The sequence below is a fragment of the Gallus gallus genome, chromosome 3, assembly GCF_016699485.2.
Source record: "Gallus gallus isolate bGalGal1 chromosome 3, bGalGal1.mat.broiler.GRCg7b, whole genome shotgun sequence".
NCBI lineage: Eukaryota > Metazoa > Chordata > Aves > Galliformes > Phasianidae > Gallus > Gallus gallus.
Genome location: NC_052534.1, coordinates 93,204,851 through 93,223,322, shown reverse-complemented (window position 1 = coordinate 93,223,322; position 18,472 = coordinate 93,204,851). Strand labels below are relative to the sequence as shown.

At 38.2% G+C, this 18,472-nt stretch overlaps 1 long non-coding RNA gene across 4 annotated transcripts in view; it reads left to right on the top strand.

Annotated features, from left to right (window-relative positions):
• Nucleotides 1-18,472, top strand: part of LOC107053144 — a 188,994-nt gene that overhangs the window by 28,739 nt on the left and 141,783 nt on the right. For all 4 annotated transcript variants that reach the window (XR_006938739.1, XR_005858530.2, XR_005858531.2 and 1 more), the window contains 4 exons: nucleotides 11,221-11,339; nucleotides 12,837-12,981; nucleotides 15,107-15,370; nucleotides 17,700-17,799. This is a non-coding gene — a long non-coding RNA (uncharacterized LOC107053144). The remainder of the gene's footprint in view (nucleotides 1-11,220; nucleotides 11,340-12,836; nucleotides 12,982-15,106; nucleotides 15,371-17,699; nucleotides 17,800-18,472) is intronic.

Sequence of the window (18,472 nt, the reverse complement as noted above, 5' to 3'; positions counted from 1 at the left end):
TCCAGTCAACAAAGTTAGGTGGTAGGACACTGGAAGAACCCTACCATGCTAAGTTTGGTTCCTGGGACCTGCCTGCATATGTACTAATGTCACAGTATCTGTTGAGATTGGTTTAACTAAATGAGGCTGTCTGAAAAGGTGTTAATGTCCTGATGCAGGAGAGTCTTGTGTGATTGCACCTGGAGATGGGAAGCAAGTGAAACACGAGTGGTGTTCTAATATCCTTTGTGTTTTGTTTTTCTTTTTTCTTATTAAGTGGTAATGCATGCGTACTTTGAAGAAATGCTCTTAAGAAAAGTTAATTCTATGTGGATGAAATAATTTGCTTGAGAAGAGCAGTTGGATGAGAAATAGCAATCCTTGCAGTGCCACAACGCTGTACCACCAGACCGGCAGGTCACACTTTGGCAAACACAGAGCTCATGCATTTCTTTCAGTGATAATACTGTCAACTCCAATTTACAGCAGTCTGTTTTAATGCAGAGCTTACCAATAATTTGTAGTGATCAGAAGATCAATAAGATTTAGCATTTGCATTTAGAATGAACAAGTAACTGTTGGGAGTCCTCCTGGGGGCTCCTTTCTCTTCTCTGGCTGCGACAGTTCTGAGTCCTCAAAGTTGAATTGATGTAATTTTAATTTTAGGATGTAAGAATCCAGACACTTGCTGTTTTTAAATTGAGCAACTCATGAAAGTAAAATCAGGGTTCTGTGTCAGTGATGGAATTTTATCTCCTTGTTTTTCAGCCTTACAGATGCAAGCACACCCTGGCTATTGGCCCTGACTGCTAGAAGCAGCAGCAGCAGTTGTGTAACAGTCTTTCTCCAGGGCTTGCTTCCCTCCATGGAGTGACCTCTTTCCTAGCTTATTGAGATAAAATCTCCTAGATTCTTGACCTGATCTGATGGAGGTGGCAACTGAGTGGCATTTTTTAACTCAGTAGTCTCCCCATGAGTACACCATCTAGCACATATTATACCTTTAAAAAATGCAATAAATAAACACCCTCCCTTTCACTGAAATCCAGCCATGGCTTTGGTGTCTTCTGGCATAGGGCTGTTTCGTGCAACCTGTTGAATTGAAGGGATTTTTTCCCCTCTCTAAGTCTGATTTTTAGGTACACAGCACTCAACTTGTTCAAAAATACTTTCTCAGAGCAGCAAGGCATTAAGAGTAGATTTCTGAGAGCTCCAGTGAGAAAAGTGTCATGTGAAATTATGTAGGAAGAAGAGCCAGCAACTGTTGCTGTGTTACTAGGAGAAAAGCCCTTTAACAATCAAACACAAGAATAATACAGAGGAAAACATATTTTAGCTCTCCTAATCTCTAGAGTGTTTTTTCTTTTAATGAGTAAACCTGAAGTCTGTTTCTCTTAATGTTGTCATCTGTTGATCTACCATATCCGTCCTAAAAGGATATCATCGAGTTGAGATCCATGCTTGTTATAAAGCTGGTACTAATTTAGAGGGGGGGGGGGAAAGGGTATCAGAAAAAGGTTTCTCTGACAAGAAATGCCAATTATCTGTAATGCTTGTCACTAGTTGTAGTCCTATAATCTAGTCAGTGTATATATAATTCCTCTGGTAAATTATGAAGACATCCTGGATTTTGGACTATTTGCAAATATTATGTTCATCTTTTGTGCAAATCAAGTGCGTGTATGTAAGTGTACAGACGTTTAAAAGAAATGATTCATCAACTGCAGCTTGTGGCATAAGAGTGATACAAAGACATTCTTAAGCTTTTGTATTTCTGGGTAATTAAAAAAAGCCAAAATATTTTCTAATCTGACGTTACTGGGTTTCTAAGATCTGTGCATTTGTCAACAAAATGGAAAATTATTCTTGCCCCACATACATAAGAGTAGGTGCAGATCAGTTACAGAGAATTTGGTGGCTTACTGCTGAAATTTCTTTGTTTCCTAAACTGTAATGAGTACAGACTCTGGACTTAAATTTTATTAAGATTACTGAATTGAGTCCTATAGGCATGAATTATTTCAGGTGGCAATGCAAATTTTCTCTAGCTGCTTAATACCTGCTCAGGAAAAACTATTCTGATTCTATTCTTGCTGCTGGAGGAGGCAGGCACATTAATCCACTTTGCTTACTTCGCAGTTACTAAAATTTATTATTTTGGAGATGATTTTTTTTCAGAACCTTGCCCACAAATTGCTATAAGTGCACCTCTGGAGAAGTTTTTATCATTGTTTCAGATGTATAGGAAATGGTATTACAAAGGATTCTTTTGCTTGCATGTTTCAGCTTTAAGATTCAGGTAGCAGCCTGCCTGATCAGAGAATTGGCTCAATGTGGCCAGAATACATAGCTTGCTTATTTGAGGGCCCTCTGCGTTCAGTATTTTCTGAGGCTTTTCCTGTCCCCGTCATTTGTTGTGCTGACCATTTTCAAGTGCATAACTGCTCCCAGTAGCCTGTAATTGCAGGGTCGGTCTAAGGTGAAACTGTCTTGTTTAGGGAAAGACATGAATGGTCTGCTTAGGCCATATGTTGTTGCCTTGTCTTTTTCTTGAAACCTTTGGGTAGCTCAGCATGTTACGTACAATGATTAGGAGCACCAAACTCTTTCAGAATACATGACTGGGGACAGCTTAGCTTCAGTGTAATTGGGAGCATTGCAGGGTCTGTTCAAGCTGGAGTCTTAGGTGGCATAGTAAGAAACTAATTCTGATCTATTGTTTGATTTTGAGGGTGAACTCCATCACATTTCTGCCTTTTTCTTGAGCAGTTCTATTGCAGAGAATGAAACCCAGCAGGTGTTTATTTCTGTTTGTTTACAAAAGCATCATTTTTTCATGCCTGTGGAGTTGGCTTCTCTACATCAGCCAGCAGCTAGCGTGTCTGGAGGAATTTGTTTCTTCTTTAAGAGCTGAGGTTTTCTTAGACATGAATGCAAAAGCCAGAAAAGGGTTGAGCTATGAAAGAATGCTGCTTTGACAGGCAGCTTGCTTACAGCCTTCCATTGATGTTCAGTCTAGATGTTCACTCTGTTAATTTGGTTAGAAACACTTAGGGACAGAGATCTATTATTTCCTCAGTGGAGAGAGAAAAAAAAAAAAAGGCAAGGTAAAGCTTTGTTTTAAAATGATTAAGGTTGCTAAGTAACAGTCTTCCCTAAATTGAGTGTCTTCCTCAACAACTAATCTCAAAGTCTTAAAAAGTGAGAAACTAAAGATGTGATAGATCTTACTGTGTCCACGTGAGAAACAGACATGTGGAGTTAAACCTTGGTCCCACTATTGTCAATGAAAAAAAATCCACTGACTTCAATGGCATGAATATTTCCCCACTGGTTCTCATCCAGTGTAGAAGAATATGTAGTATAATGTGCTTATTTCGCAATTTTGCTTATTTTTAATGAACTAATTATTAGAATATCCAGGTTTCCGCTAAGTTTTTACATCTGCGATTTTTTTTATTTTGTTCTGGCAGAGAGATTTTGACAAGTGAGAGGTTTGGTCTGTCACTAATCTTATGAAATTTATCAAGAGTGAGTGCCTGATTCTGGACCTGGGAAAGGGCAACCCTGTATATATAGGGGGATATAGGGGATGGGGGATAGGGAATGAAAGGCTGGAGAGCAGCCCCACGGAAAGGGATCTGGGGATTCTGGCTGACAGCAAGTTGAACATTAGCCAGCAGTGTATCCTGACAGCCCAAAGGGCCAACTGTACCTTGGAGTGCACTGGGCCCAGCACTGCCACGGGGCGAGGGGAGGGGTTGTCCTGCTCTGCTCTGTGTTGTGCAGCCTCACCTCCTGCACTGGTTGCAGGTTTGGGTGCCACAACACAAGGAGAACATAAAGCTATTAGAGAGTATCCAAAGGAGAGCTATGAAGGTGGGTAAGGACTTAGGGGGCAAGATGTATGAGGAACTGTTGAGGTTTGTTCAGTGCAGAGCAGAGGAGCTGAGGGGAGCCTTCATGGCAGCCACAGCTCCTCACAGGGAGTAGAGGAGCAGAGCTGAGCTCTGCTCTCTGTGACAGCAAAAGGGCCTAAGGGAATGGCATGGAGCTGCATCAGGGGAAAGGTAGGTGGGGGTTAGGAAAAGGTGCTGCACCAGGGGGCAATGGGCATGGAATAGGTTACCCAGGGCAGTATGCATGGCGTCAAGTGTTGAAGTCCAAGGGATGTTTGGACAGCGCTATCAGATGCAGAGCTGGATTTTTGGTGGTACTGTGTGAAGCCAGGAGTTGGATTCTGTGATTCTTGGGGGTCCATTTCAACTTGGGATGTCTTATGTTTGTTTGAAGCAGATGAAGAAATACTCAAATACGGGAATGAAAGCAAATGTTAACATAAATTTAAGAAGAGAATTTATCAGGCTAAGTTAATGATGATTGTATCCATCTGTGTGTACGTGCTGTTGCCCAGTTACTTGTGTTAGTTACAGAGATGTAACACGGATCTGCTTTTTTTGCAATGTGTGCAAAAGTAGAGGGAAGCAGACTTGAGTTTTAAGTTGAGGACCAGAACCACATCCTTCTGCTTCAGAGCAGAATACTGTATGGTGTAGCACCTCTTGATCAAGCCAATAAATCTCTCACAGTACAGAGGTGTCTAATCTAACAACATCTGGGTCATTACCAGAAATGGAAGTGAAGTAAGTTCGGCACATAGATGAGTGATCTTTGCTATAGATTTATTAGCTCTATTGAAGTACTGCCCTGACACTTCTGGCCCTGGGTTGGTTTACCTGTGTGACATTGTGCTGCACAGAACAAACGGATGAGTATGGTTAGCCACTTGCTCAAATGGTCATCCACTATGATCCATGCACATTGTAGACATACTTCCCAGTAATTTTACTGGTGAGTTTTGTAGTTATGTTATATGGCTTCTATTTCTTTCTCATTTGAAGATCTCAGAGCTGTTGACAGCTTTCAGAAGTTGGTAAACATTATTATTGTAGTTGGGTTTTATGTTATTTTTCCTGTGAATGTCTGGGGAGATAATTAGACTTGGAGGTGTTTAAGACCAGGTTAGATGGGACCCTGGGCAACCTGACCTAGTACTTGATCTATCAATTGGCAACCCTGCCTGTGTCAGAGGGATTGGAACTTTTGATGGTCCTTGAGGTCCTTTCCAACCTAGGCCATTCTGTGATTCTATGACATAGAATGAAATGTGAATTTGTCACAAATGCATAAGAGGTCAGTTTTCTCAGTCTCTCATCATGGTTGGGTTTCTTTTCTGGTTTTCAAATTTAATTGTAAGAACAGTGCTGATGCTCGCATACATAAGATGATTATTTTGCATCCTTGCAGTTCTCTAGAAAATATAGCAAATGTGAAATCTACGCACACAGTTTCCAAAACACTTGTTACTGTATACATATGGGTTGAATACACTGGGAGATTTTACTTTTGTGGTGAATTTTTATGCTTGGCCACCATATGTTTTCCATCCTGTCTTTGTTGCACCATCCTCCTAATGGTGCTTAGCTTCTTTGCGGTCATGTCTGAACTGCTCTCAACTTTTGTCTGACACTATAGTCTGGCCAGGTAAAGTATGTGCCATTGGATGAGGAGTTTGGACAGAGCTGACATTACAGCTGAAGAGCTCCAGGCATTCAGGTGAGGGAATCTATCCATTCCCTCTGCCCTGCTTCCTTCTCCACTAGAGGAGGAAAAAAAAAAAAAGCATACTAATAAGCATACTATCCAGTGTTGCCAGTATCAAGAAAATGGGAAACTTATTGTGTTGGGTTTTTGTAGTAAGGTTTTGGTACCGGGAGACAAAGGGAAAAATTGCTACGCAACAGCAGCTGGGAAGGAGAGATTATGGGAGATATGGGAAAGAAATAACTCTGCAGCCATGAAGGTCAGTGCTGGAGGAGGGCAGGAGGTCCTCCAGATGTGAAGCAGAAGCTCCCTGCAGCCCAGCAGAGGCCCATGGAGGAGCAGGCTGTTCTCCTGCAGCCCACGGGTACTGTGCAGAATAGATATCCATGTGCAGCCATGGAGGAACCTGCGGTACATCAGTGGATGAGGCCTGAAGGAGGTACAGCCCATGGAGAGCCCCCGCAGGTTCTAGCCTATTAGTAATAGGTCTGTTTTGCTCGTGACAGTAATTGGTGAACAATCTTCCTCTCCTTAACATAATCCTCAAGCCCTTTTCCACTGTATGTTCTCCTCCTGTTCCTTTGAGGAAGGGGAGTGAGAGAGCAGTGTGGCAGAGTTTAGTTACCTGTCAGGGTGAAACCAGCACACTCATGCAACTGCATTGTTAAGCAGAAACTGTTAAATTACATTCCTCTCTCTTCAGATTTAAGTCACTCAATGTTGTTTTGTCTTTATCTGTCTAAAACTAAATTCCTTACAGACTGCTCATTTTTAAAACAACAACAACAAAAACACCTGTAAATCCAGATCTTCTATCTGTCTTCTGTTCAGTAAGAGTGTTGAGAAAATACTGTCTTGTGAGTGCAACTTTTGTTGCTTCTTCACAGAGCTATTTTTTGCATTTTAGGATCTATTAAAAATCTTTGTCATGTTGTGACCATTTAGCCAAGTGATTCAGGCTATTTGTGGCAGTAACCAGCTCCCTCATTACTCACTGTTCCATGAATCTATCAATTGAAACACTTTGCCTCCAAAGATTTTCTATTCTCATTCATTGGGAATATCCCCAGATAATCAGTTAAAAATATTGATAAGATTTAGACCAAAAATGATCTTTGAAGTACCTCACTGATTAGCTGCCCAATTCATTAATGTTTTCCTAATCTTTTCATAGAATCATGGAATCGCTAAGGTTGGAAAAGACCCACAGGATCATCCAGTCCAACCATTCGCCCTTCACCAATGGTTCTCGCTAAACCATGTCCCTCAACACAACATCCAAACATTCGTTGAACACCACCAGGCTCGGTGACTCCACCACCTCTCTGGGCAGCCCATTCCAGTGCCTGACCACCCTTTCAGAGAAGTAGTATTTCCTAATGTCCAGCCTGAATCTTCCCTGGCACAGCTTGAAGCCATTCCCTCTAGTCTTATCACTAGTCACCCAAGAGAAGAGGCTGACCCCCAGCTCACTACAACCTCCCTTCAGGTAGTTACAGAGAGCAATAAGGTCTCCCCTGAGCCTCCTCTTCTCTAGACTGAACAATCCCAGCTCCTTCAGCCGCTCTTCATAAGGCCTGTGCTCAAGACCCCTCATCAGCTTTGTTGCCCTCCTCTGGACACGCTCCAGGGCCTCGATGTCTTTCTTACATTGAGGGGCCCAAAACTGGACACAGTACTCAAGATGCGGCCTCACCAGTGCTGAGTACAGGGAGAAAGGTGTCATCTTCAGGTGTGTTGGTAAAGTAGCGGTAAAGTGTGTGTTGCTGCTTCTATATACCACCATTTTTAAATTGTAAGATTACAAAATCAAGATGTCAGAGTACTAAGTCAGATGTATTTATTTATTTTAAAATCCAAGTTCTCCATTAACAAAAGGGTTTTTTTTAGCATCCAAACATCATATGTTTTAAAAAATGTTAGTCGTTCATTTGACAACACCCATTTACATGAAACTTGTTGACAAAAATTGTTTTCTTTCTTAGCATCTGTCTCTTTGTTAACAGTGCCTGTTGTTGTCCGGTCTATTTAGGTATCTTAGGAGCCATATCAGGTTATTTAGACACTAGATCCTTATTTTTTACATGGACATACTTTTAGAAACTCCCAACTATGGATCCAAATTTACATTTCTGTAATCAGATAGAAATTATCTATCTATATTTTGCTGTCAGGATCTTATTTCATTTCCATTTTGGGACAGCTAGTAATTGTTACCAGTTTTCACTAATACTTCTCTAATTTCTTTAATTCCAAAATACAGTTATGGTGATAGTTGCTTAAATTATTCAGAAACTGGCAATTTGAAAAGTTCTTGTTTTATTTTATATCGTTTATTGCACCATATATTGCTCAAACAAAGCAAATGAAATGCAATACCTCTTTTTCAAGGCATCCACTTCATTTCAAAGTTAGTGATTAATTCTTCTTTAGTCTTTAAGGTCATTGTTAAGTTACCTCTCTATTGATTGCTGAGCATGCTCTCTAATCAGTTATTGCATACTATTTTTAAGAGCTATAAATGTTGAATATTTTCTAGATTGTTGTTAAAATTGAAGTAAATTTTTTGAACCTGTTACACGTTGCTGACAGCCATTAATTAAAAATGTTGTCTACTTGCTATTTTTGCAAGTGGATGTCCTCCAGTTATCCCATCTTTGATTTTGTGAGTCAGACTTCTCATGTTCTGATTTATCTGCTGAAAAGATAATACAGACCCTGAGATAAACTTATTTCAGCGTCCTAGTATTATGATCTATTCCATTGGGCTTCAGTAATATTTCTCATACTTTATTTTTATTCTCTGCACATGAATAACTTTAGTTCTTCTGGCCATGTCCTTTCAAAGGTTTGCTATGATTGTATTTATGTTGAGAGTAGCTTACATAACAGTGGTTGAACCACTGTTACTCTGTTGAATGAAAAACATTCCTCGTTACCTGACCATGTTTATTCTCTCAGAGAAGAAATGTTTTACAAAGACAGGGCCAACTGATAGAGGTGTCATAAGAGACTTCCCATTACTTCACAAATCAAAATGTACCTCTTGGTACCCCACCAACATTTTAGCTCACTGATACGGCCTACCTTTCAGATTTAGCTCATTCGTTGTTTTTGAGGGAAAAAGAGGCATGTATAATATGACTTTCCAAATATTCATTTTCAATTACTGGAAATTCTTCCTTGATTAGTCAATTGCAGGTTGGTAAGTCACCAAGGGTACCAACAACTGAGGCTTACTGCCAGAGAAATGACTCTTTCTCACCTTTTCTGTTCTACTTTTGGAAGATAGAAAAAGCGTCCTGCTCATCAGCACAGATACTCAGTGAACATGATCTTCACATGAATGCTTTCATAACTTAGTCATACGCCTGCATTTTGAACTGGTCTCTAGTTCACTTCTTTGTCTTCAGGTGCTTCTTTCATCACGTTATTCCTTAGGTCCATCTGTGAAGACATACTTTAAGTCCTCATTCTTGGTGTATTAATGATGGCTTGCAAATTGGCATTGTAACTGTGTATATGAACAAAATATCTTTGAAATGCATCTTAACTTTTCTGCAAACTACACTTGCTATACATTGTCACCAACAATACAAACATTAGAACACTTTGACTTGTTCCGAATTGTGGAAGTGGGAAATACGTGTGTTATTTTTTCAAACGGATTTCTTATAAATGAATGATTTGTCTATAGAAGCAAAGTTGCACTTATTTCTGCATGATTTCAAGTATTACCCTGTGAACGTATAATTTTGTAAGACAGACAAGAAATGATCTAGTTTACAAGAAATAAGTAATCCATTAGATATCAGCTATGTTGTGTTTTATTACTGTATTTTATTACTGATAATGGTGAGTCTAAGGAACCTGGCAAATTTAAAACAAAATGATTAGTATTTTCAATAGGGCCTTCCCCATTATTTACTCAGATTTGTGCTTTCTTTAAAAATCCACTTTTTATGTTTTGAACATAGCCAAAAAGTTCATTGTTTTTATTAGAAAAAAACTTATGCAACATGAAACTCTTTTATTGTGATATATTTATTTGTGATCTACTGTAGTAATTTACAAATATGCTTATGAGAAACTGCACTCATGAGCATAAAACTGTCTAGACAGAAAATTCTGGTTATGTGAGAAAAGAAGTTTCTTCCACTTAATTTAAATGTGATGTTGAAATGAAACATTAGTACAAAGGGATTTAAAGATATCGTATTTTGGAGATTGAGTTATTGTGGTATTATGTTAATAATAAACCGTTTTCATAGGTCATCAAGCTTATAATGAAAAGGATTGATTAATTTAGGGAACCTATACAGAAAATTAAGGCTTTCTAAAGTATTCATGACACAGACCCCAGCAAATAACAAGTGCCTTATTAAGAAGTTCTGTTGCTAGGAGACAGTAACCACAGGGCCAGAATAACATGTTTTTATTTCATATAAGAAATGCTGTTTAATGCAGATCATTAGGTAATGAGCAAGTATGGCTATGTGATATAAGGGTTTGTGCGAATGTTTAATTTGTGAGACGGAAAGCCACTGAAAATTGAAAGTCTTTAAAGTATACCTCAGTGTCGTGTGCCACAGGAACAGACTGGTGGCGAAGATCTGTTTGAAGTTTCACTGAAAGTAGGTAGGCAGCCTGCTGCAAAGTACTCAGGTGGAGTAATTACAGTACATAAATCAAATAGGAATAAATAAAGACAATAAATGGCTTTAAAAGATGAGATGTTCATGCAACTGTTTAATCTTGCTGATACAGAATCAAGTTAAGCAATGGAAAGAACGATGTGATTCATAATGCCATGTAATAAGCTGTCTAAAAACAAAGTCTGTGAAAGCACAAGAGAGACAGGAAGGCTCGGTATCACCAGCAGGAATATGATAATGTGTTATAGAAGATGCTGAGAATGACCACATCTAAAGAAATATCAAAATAACAGATTCTTTGCTGGATGTTATTTATGATATTGTTTCTAGAGTTGTTTTAACTATGGAAATTGTGCAAAAAGAATCTGAAAGAATTTCACCCAGAAAACATGTTCCACCTCACTAATATGTAGTCATAAACACATGACAGAGGGGCTTTCTTGTTGAACTCTGCCAAGTCAGCATCCTAAAACACCCCATGCTCTGGCTGTGTGCATGTTCTCCATGTGACCCAACTTGCCCAGACTTGCTAGCTTTTGGGGTTGCTGAAAGCTGTGCTGACAGCTCTTAGCTGGGTTGTGAGGAGATGCAGATTTATGCCTTTAATTCTGGTACAGCTGGTAAGTACGCAGGCTTTGGTGTATAAGTTCTTCATGAAGGAGGAGATACTTTTGGAACAGTGACTAGATGCTGCTGTTATAAACATCTTTTCTACATCTTTTCAATGAAAGCAGCCGTAAGCTGGATGTAGGCCCTGTTGCTGATTCATGCACATGTGTTTCTTTCACTTTGATTAGAACAGAGTATTCAATTTATAATGTGAATATATGCCCTTGCTAAAATCATTACTTTAATCATTTAATTGTTGTTGATTTTATGTTGTCTCAAAACTTACCAGAACTGATGCAGTAGTACTCCCTCCCCTTACAAATAAGAGTATGTGGATGAATAGCATAAAAATAATTCTAAGTTTTGAATGCAGGTAAATATTTTATGTTCTCCCGACCACCACCATCTACTTTGGACACCTTTCTAGGAAGTGCTTTTGTGAATGGCTCGGCTGGCAGAATTTTTCATGGAAAGAGCTAATGTTCAATACATGTAAGTATTTGTGGAAATCATATTTTTACCTCTTACAAATGTAAAGTTGTTCCATTAAGTTTAACCATACAGGCAACAGACAAAAAAAAAAAATGCAGCTTGATATTTGCAACCAATGAGAAGTTAAGAAAAAAAATAGAAAAGAAAAAAAGAAGTAAACAATCTCAGGATCAAACTGTATAGGCTCAGGGTTGATTTATAGAAATTGCTTAGTGAATAATGAATACATTTGTGATTTATTTGAAATCATGAAGATTGCAAGCTGCTCCTGGTTAACTCACAAAGGGGGGAAAATAACAAAATACAAAACTTAATTAATTTGAATAATTTATTCCTCTATAAAGTCATCCATTCAACGCGAAATAGATTTCCATCCCTCTCCTCAGCAGCTTTATGCCCAAATTAAGGGGGTAGCCAGAGGGGACGTGTGGACTTGGGAGAAATTTGAGGTTCACTGGATTTTCAGCTGAGGACCACGCTGAGAATGTCCTGCACTTGTTCTCTGCTTCTGCTAGTAGCAAAAACTAAAGAACTCACCCGTTGTTGGGTGAAGCTTTTGGAAACCTTCCAGTATGGCTTGGATAATACCTGAGAATGGATTCCCTGCTACGAGGTGATATACTTTGTTAAAAAGTGTCTGCCTTTTACCTAAACTCAGTTAATCTCTAGAGCTGTTTATAGGCCCACCCATAGCTGATAACTGTTACCAGGAAAGAAATCTGCCCTTCACTATTAATGACATTCCTGGAGAAACGGTGTTCCATCCTGAGGCCAGTCACAGATTTCCCAATCCATCAAACTCCAGCACGTATATACTTAATACCAAAACAAGGAAATAATTGCCAGACAGAAATTAAGATATTTTACTTAGATGTGAGATCATGCTGCAGTACCATTGCCTTGGCCAGTTCCCATTAAGGGCTGCATTGATAGTACAAAGTTATCTGTGTCTGTTCAGTCCAGTTTGCAAAGAATACAGTTTCCCGAGCAAAGCGGGAAACAAAATGAGCAGTTTCCTCTTTTAGGAAATCTGAGTCATCTTTGTTTTCTGTGCTCTTCATGTGCTCATGTGCTTTCTTCTCTTCCTTTTCATACATTCCCTTGTACATCTCCATGTTTTCTGCTTTCATGCTCAAGCTGCCACAACAGGCTCTCCATTTGCAGGCTGTTTTCATGGTCCCATCACCCTCAGATTCTCACAAGAAATAAAGTGGGAAGATTTGTTCTATCCAGGAAACATGGTTTCTGCTCCTCACTGGTATTCTTGCTTACTGAACTCAGGATCATGAGGCTTGGGAGTGCATGTTAACATCTCGGACAGGTATGACATGGAGATCATCTGACATGTAGGTAGGACTTTCAGTCAGGATTAACACTATACTGTACCAAAAGAACAGCTATGATTGGCAAATAATTTAATTCAGGTTTGGAAAATAAAACCTTTGAGGAATTAAACTAAGTTTTTGTTTCACTAAAGTTTTTTTTTTTTTTTTTAAGTTGTATGTTGATGGTGCTTCTCATCAAAAACCTGTATCCATAACAGAGATCTGAGAATGGATAAAGTACAAGACAAGAAAACGAAGTGGAATAGATAAATGATGGAAGAGTATTTTGGAAAGAAACTACTGAGAAAGCCATGCAGGTGCTGCTGGGTTTTATTTGTTTATTTATTATAAGTTAAAGATTTATTTTAAATTTTGTAATCAGAGTTGCTTCATTTAGATGCACAGCTATGAAAATTAAAAAAAAAAAAAAGAAAAAGAAAAGAAAAAGAAAAAAAAAGAAAGAAAACCAATGTCCTAAATAAGTTCTTATGTTTCTTTTTTCTTCTGAGGTCAAGTTCATTATTGTAACTTTGTGAGTGTTTTTCATAGTGCCATTGCCAAATGACATTAAAATTACTAATACAGAAGTAGATTAAGAGAACATGATTAAGATTGCAAAGTCAGGAAAAATCATAATTAAGGTTGCCTGTGCAATTTTAACTCAGTTCCTGTGTGGATATCCATCCTGATAAGAGGGTTTAATTACGTAGCCATGGTCTTTTTCTTTTCTTTTTTTCCTCAGGACACTTCCCAATCACTGAGCACCATTTTACTGACTCTTCTCAAAGTGGTTATATTTTCATGGGTATTTATTTTTTTATTATTATTTTTTATTTTTATTTTTTTATTCAGAGGGCAGAGGAGAAATAATAAGATTCTTACACTTAAGAATCGGGATGTTAAAGTGCTGACATTACGATTTCACCATATTGTAACTTCTGTAGAACATAAGTTTCTTAACTGTAACAAAATGCCCAACTAGTGCTTTTGGGAGGGAGCCAACACTGTTCCCTGTCTTCCTCAGTCCCACAGAAATCAAATTCAAGTCCCACTATCTGTGTGTGTGTGTATATATAATTTATATGTATAAATAAAAGCATCGTGAAGCAGAAGTGTGAATGAAACTGTAAATATGACTTTATGGTGGAAACTTTGGGCAGTGGTTTCATTGTTTCTCATTTCAACCTTTTTGAAAATGCTGCAAAGGAATCGAGAAGTAAATGGAAAGTTTCTGAATTTATTTTCCTTACTGGAACTCCTTAGATTATGTCATTTTAAAAACTGTGACACCGAGCTACAAACGTGGTGAACGGTCTGGAGGGAAAAACATATGAGGAGTAGCTGAGGTCCACTGGTCAGTTTGTTCAGCTAAGAGGAGGCTGAGGGAAGGCCTCATTGTGGCTTACAGTTGGACTCAGTGATCCTTATGGGTCCCTTCCAATTCAGGATGTTCCAATTCAGATGACTCTGTGATTCTGTTATTTTTAGTGTTGCTTTTCTTTGTGTACTGTGGGTTGGACCCCATTCATTTTTTTTTTCCTCATTATACAAGAACTCCAGCATAATTCTAAAAAGGCTGGTAAGAAGTTCACAAATAAGGAATTGATTTTAAATACAATTTTTTTAAAACATCTGCTTGATTCTCAGTGTAGTTTTGTATTTTGCAAAATTAAGATATTATCACTTAAGTTGATTATGAAAACTCTAAAAGCAGATAAAATTAGGAAGAACTTAACCAGAAAGAATGGAAATCTACCCTACTGGTACCAGTTTGGCATTCACAAGTTGATTTTTATAAATCTTCAGTTGACCTTTTTGACAGGAGCCTTTTGAAGTTCAGTGACAATGAATATGAAGCTCTGTACCTGGAACTGAGGAACTGCTGTTAAAGCATGGGCTGTGGCTTGCCAGGCTGGGGAGCAGCTCTGATCAAAGCAGCCTAGTGGTCTTGCTGGACCAGTGTGTCTGATCATGTTTCTTCTTGTACCACATCTGCCTTTTGAAGAAGGGAGGGGGGGAAGCCACATGTTTTCAGGCTGTGGAACTACTAAAGTGTCTGAATAAAGGAATTATTGGTAAAAAATCTTTCAGAAATAATATTGTGGAAGAAACTACTACTGAAAAACAATGAGGTTTCTGCTCAAGGTTTTCTAGTCCTGACATAACATGGTACTGTTCATTAGCCTGACGGTTTCTGTATCATGCTGGTTTGTGTCTGGCCAAGAAGGTGCATGTATAAAGATTGCTTCTACAAGTCTGTATCTGTCTGCAGAGCTGAACCTCAATTATCATATCTGACAAAGAATAAGCTGTTATTATAGTAAAAATTACATGGGAGGTCTTTAAAATAAGCCTTCTCCTTGCTGACTGACAGGAGAGGCTGAGTGGCTTTAACATAGTGCACCAAAGTGTATTCCTGAATTGGTTTCACCTTTATTTCAGAGACACGAAAAGGATGATCATTTAATAATTCATATAAGCGTTGTCACGATCAAGGGAAGAATGCGATTCATTTAAATTTGGAAGAGAATCTGAGTGACTGCTTTGCATCAGTAAACTTCAGAGTGCTCTGTAATTCATCGTGCTCAACAGGAAGAAAAACAAGTTGAAGAAAGTGAATATATAATGCTGTTAGAACAGTTTTGAATTTAGCTGAACTTTACTCTTCAGTTCACTGACTGGTGTGACATTAAGAACACAAGAAAGGTCAGTTAAATGGCAATATCAAAAAGTTTCTTAAATTACAAGATGGCTCTTGCCTGTGTCCAGGCTACTGGTGAATCCTTAGCTAATTATCATGGTATGCCAATAGACAAACACTCTACTCTAGATGTACAAATATGTTCTTTCAATGTTAAAATTATTTGCAGTGGTAGAGCAACATTTCCCAAACTTCCACCATGATCAAACAGAAAGCAGATTTTGAAAAGGTATTATTTAACGATTTCTTTTTTTAAGTTTTGAAAGATGGAGGCTTTGATTTCTGTAAAGCTGTTTATGGTACTCCTTAAGATTTGACCTCTACCTTAATGCTATTATAAGCGGGAATATAATTAATATTTCTTTCCAGCATAGGGCCAACGAGTCAGTAGTTCCTCAGGAGAGGAGAGCATTATACGTATGCCAAGTAGGAGCACCACATTTTGGGGTCCTGTTTGTACCAACCTGGGTTAAAGTTTGTTATACAAGGGGGCTGTAAGCAAAATCTTGAAAGTGCAGAAATAAAAGACTGTTTGATTTACTTATGTATGACCTACAAGATTTTAATCTTAATGGATCTCCTTCACAAACCGTAGCCAGTGTGGCATATATTCATTCACTAACCCAACTCTTCTTCATGTAAATGGTGTTGCAAACTCTTGTGAGTCTGGCAAAATTCCAGCATTAGCAAAATGGTATAGAAGCACTTTCACTCTTTGAAGATCAAACAGTAAAGAATAAATGAGTCTTTCTCAAATGCCCACAGATGGAAATTCACCCTGATCATTTATGGATGGATGTTAGCAGAATAGTGGCATAAATTAAAAATACCAATAAAATACAATTCAAGTGATTTAATCGAAGGTATCAAGGCCAACTAGTTCAAGAAAGAAAATGAAAAGGAATAATTCTATAGGTGACTGCTGATTTAACCTGTTGCAATTAATACACTTCAGTGCCCTTGATATGCCTGCATTTGATGAATGTAGTGGTAACAATTACTGAATCTATCAAAAATAAGCAGATTCATTGAGACTGGCTTTTGAATTTAGAACAACCGTAACAAAAAGTTAAGCCATTGGACTAATTTGAGGAACCTCACCACTGCATTAGAGTAGCAAGAGCAAGCTGAACAGAGCAGAGAAGACCCAAAGAAATGATGATAGAAAAAAGCACTTAACAGAGTATTTTCCCCAGGTCCCTAAAAGATCGTTATGCATCAGTTCATTTTATGAGCTAAACCCATTGAAGATGGATTTTGCAAGTGTGGATATGTGTGACCACAGGGATAGACTTTTTGTGCATCAGTATAGATCTATTGATTCTAGATAGTGCACCCAGAACATGACATTTATTCCCCCAGAATAAAAAGTCGAGCTACTGCTTGGAATTACTTTTTGGATTGTGTTAAGCAGCATTTTCTTCTGTACTGAAGCAGCTCACATAGGTGAGAATCTGAATGGACAGATCCTGAAAAGAATAGTTAAGTGCTCTTTAGAAATTCTTTGTCATTTCATTTTTGTTATACAGATAAGCTTTGATGTCTGTAGATCAACTGTGAATAGATGACGCTGTGGATACAAAGTAGTCTTAAAGCTGATTCAGTTCTCAATAGCATCAATAGCACCTTTGCCACTGACATCTATCACAATATAAACACGTAACAATTATAACACATTAAAATTACTGTTATAATTGAAAGAAACTTGACATGCAATACAAAATCCATAGGAGTCCCTCATAGTTCATTGCTCTAAAGAATTACATCTTAATTGTGTAGTTTCATTTTCTGAGGAAAGGTTCTGTAAAATATAACTTCAACTACTTCACTGTTGTCATTTTTTTTTTATTATTATTATTTACTGTGAAAGATACTTACATTTTATTGGTTTATTTATTTTTGGGTGGACTCCCCTTCTTGTGTATGTCACGCAAGCCATCTTTTTGGTTTTAATGGGCAAATTCCCAGCTTTCTGATATTCTCTGTTAAAAAACAATCCAAAGTCTGTCATTGTGATGGTAAGGAATGGACTCTTTGGAGAGGCAACATCTCATTTGCAGTGAATTCCTGGATGGCTTTTCTTAAATTGGCTTTTCCCCAGGAGTAACTTATAAATGTGGTTATTCATTTAAATAGTTTACTACTGGGAAAACAAAGCTCTATAAAGTACAAGATCTCATTTGCACAGGGGGTCCTGGGGACTGAAAGACATGTGCCATGTGTTGTAGTCTCCATCTTCTGCTTTTTCTGCTGTTAGGAAATTATTTGAAAATTACCTAAAATAGGAACAGTGTACTCAATGGCTGAACAAAAGGCTCACATCTGTTTCCACAGCAGCACCCAGAGTGCTAGCCTTCAACAATGGTTACTGTAGTCCTCAGAGGAAAGGATTTGAGTGCTTACTGGGAGGACCAGCACAGCTTCTTCCCAGGAGGTATGTCACAGTCTGTGGTTGTGGGAACCCCTGGCTATGTGTCTGTTAGAAAAAGGAACGTGCCTGAGACTGTACTTCAGTGATGAGAGTATTAGATGTATATGTCCAATGTCTGTGTCCATGTTCTGAAACAGAGGCTGCTTCAAAAATATCTTTGGAAAGTGTCTTAGCTGATGTTAAGTCTTGAGTCATGCCTGTGCCCAATCTAGCAATTTAGATCAATCTAGCAGTTTAGCAATTGGCTTCTAGTACAACTTTACTTTTAGAGATCCCATGGAATTATATTACAAAAGGTGGTCCTCACCTAACTTATGGAAATAATAAACTAAATCCTTGGATCATTCACACTTATCAAATATTCGAAGTGTAAAAGCCATATGGAAGCAAGGCTTTTTTCATGCCTCTAAAATTTCTTGGAATTGTTTCTTGGTATGGAGAATATCTTTCAGGAAACATGCTTAGAATAGTCACAAAAGCAATGAATAGCCCTGAAAATAGTGGCCATCTTCCTGATAATAGTTCAGCACTCTCCCTTTTCATGTAATGCATGCTTAACATATCATAAGCGTGTTTTAAACAGTATGAGAGTGTCCCATATTTGTTGTAATGGCCCCTGATGTCATCCCAAATTTTACTTTTATTGTCTAACAAAATTAAAAAAAAAAAATTATTG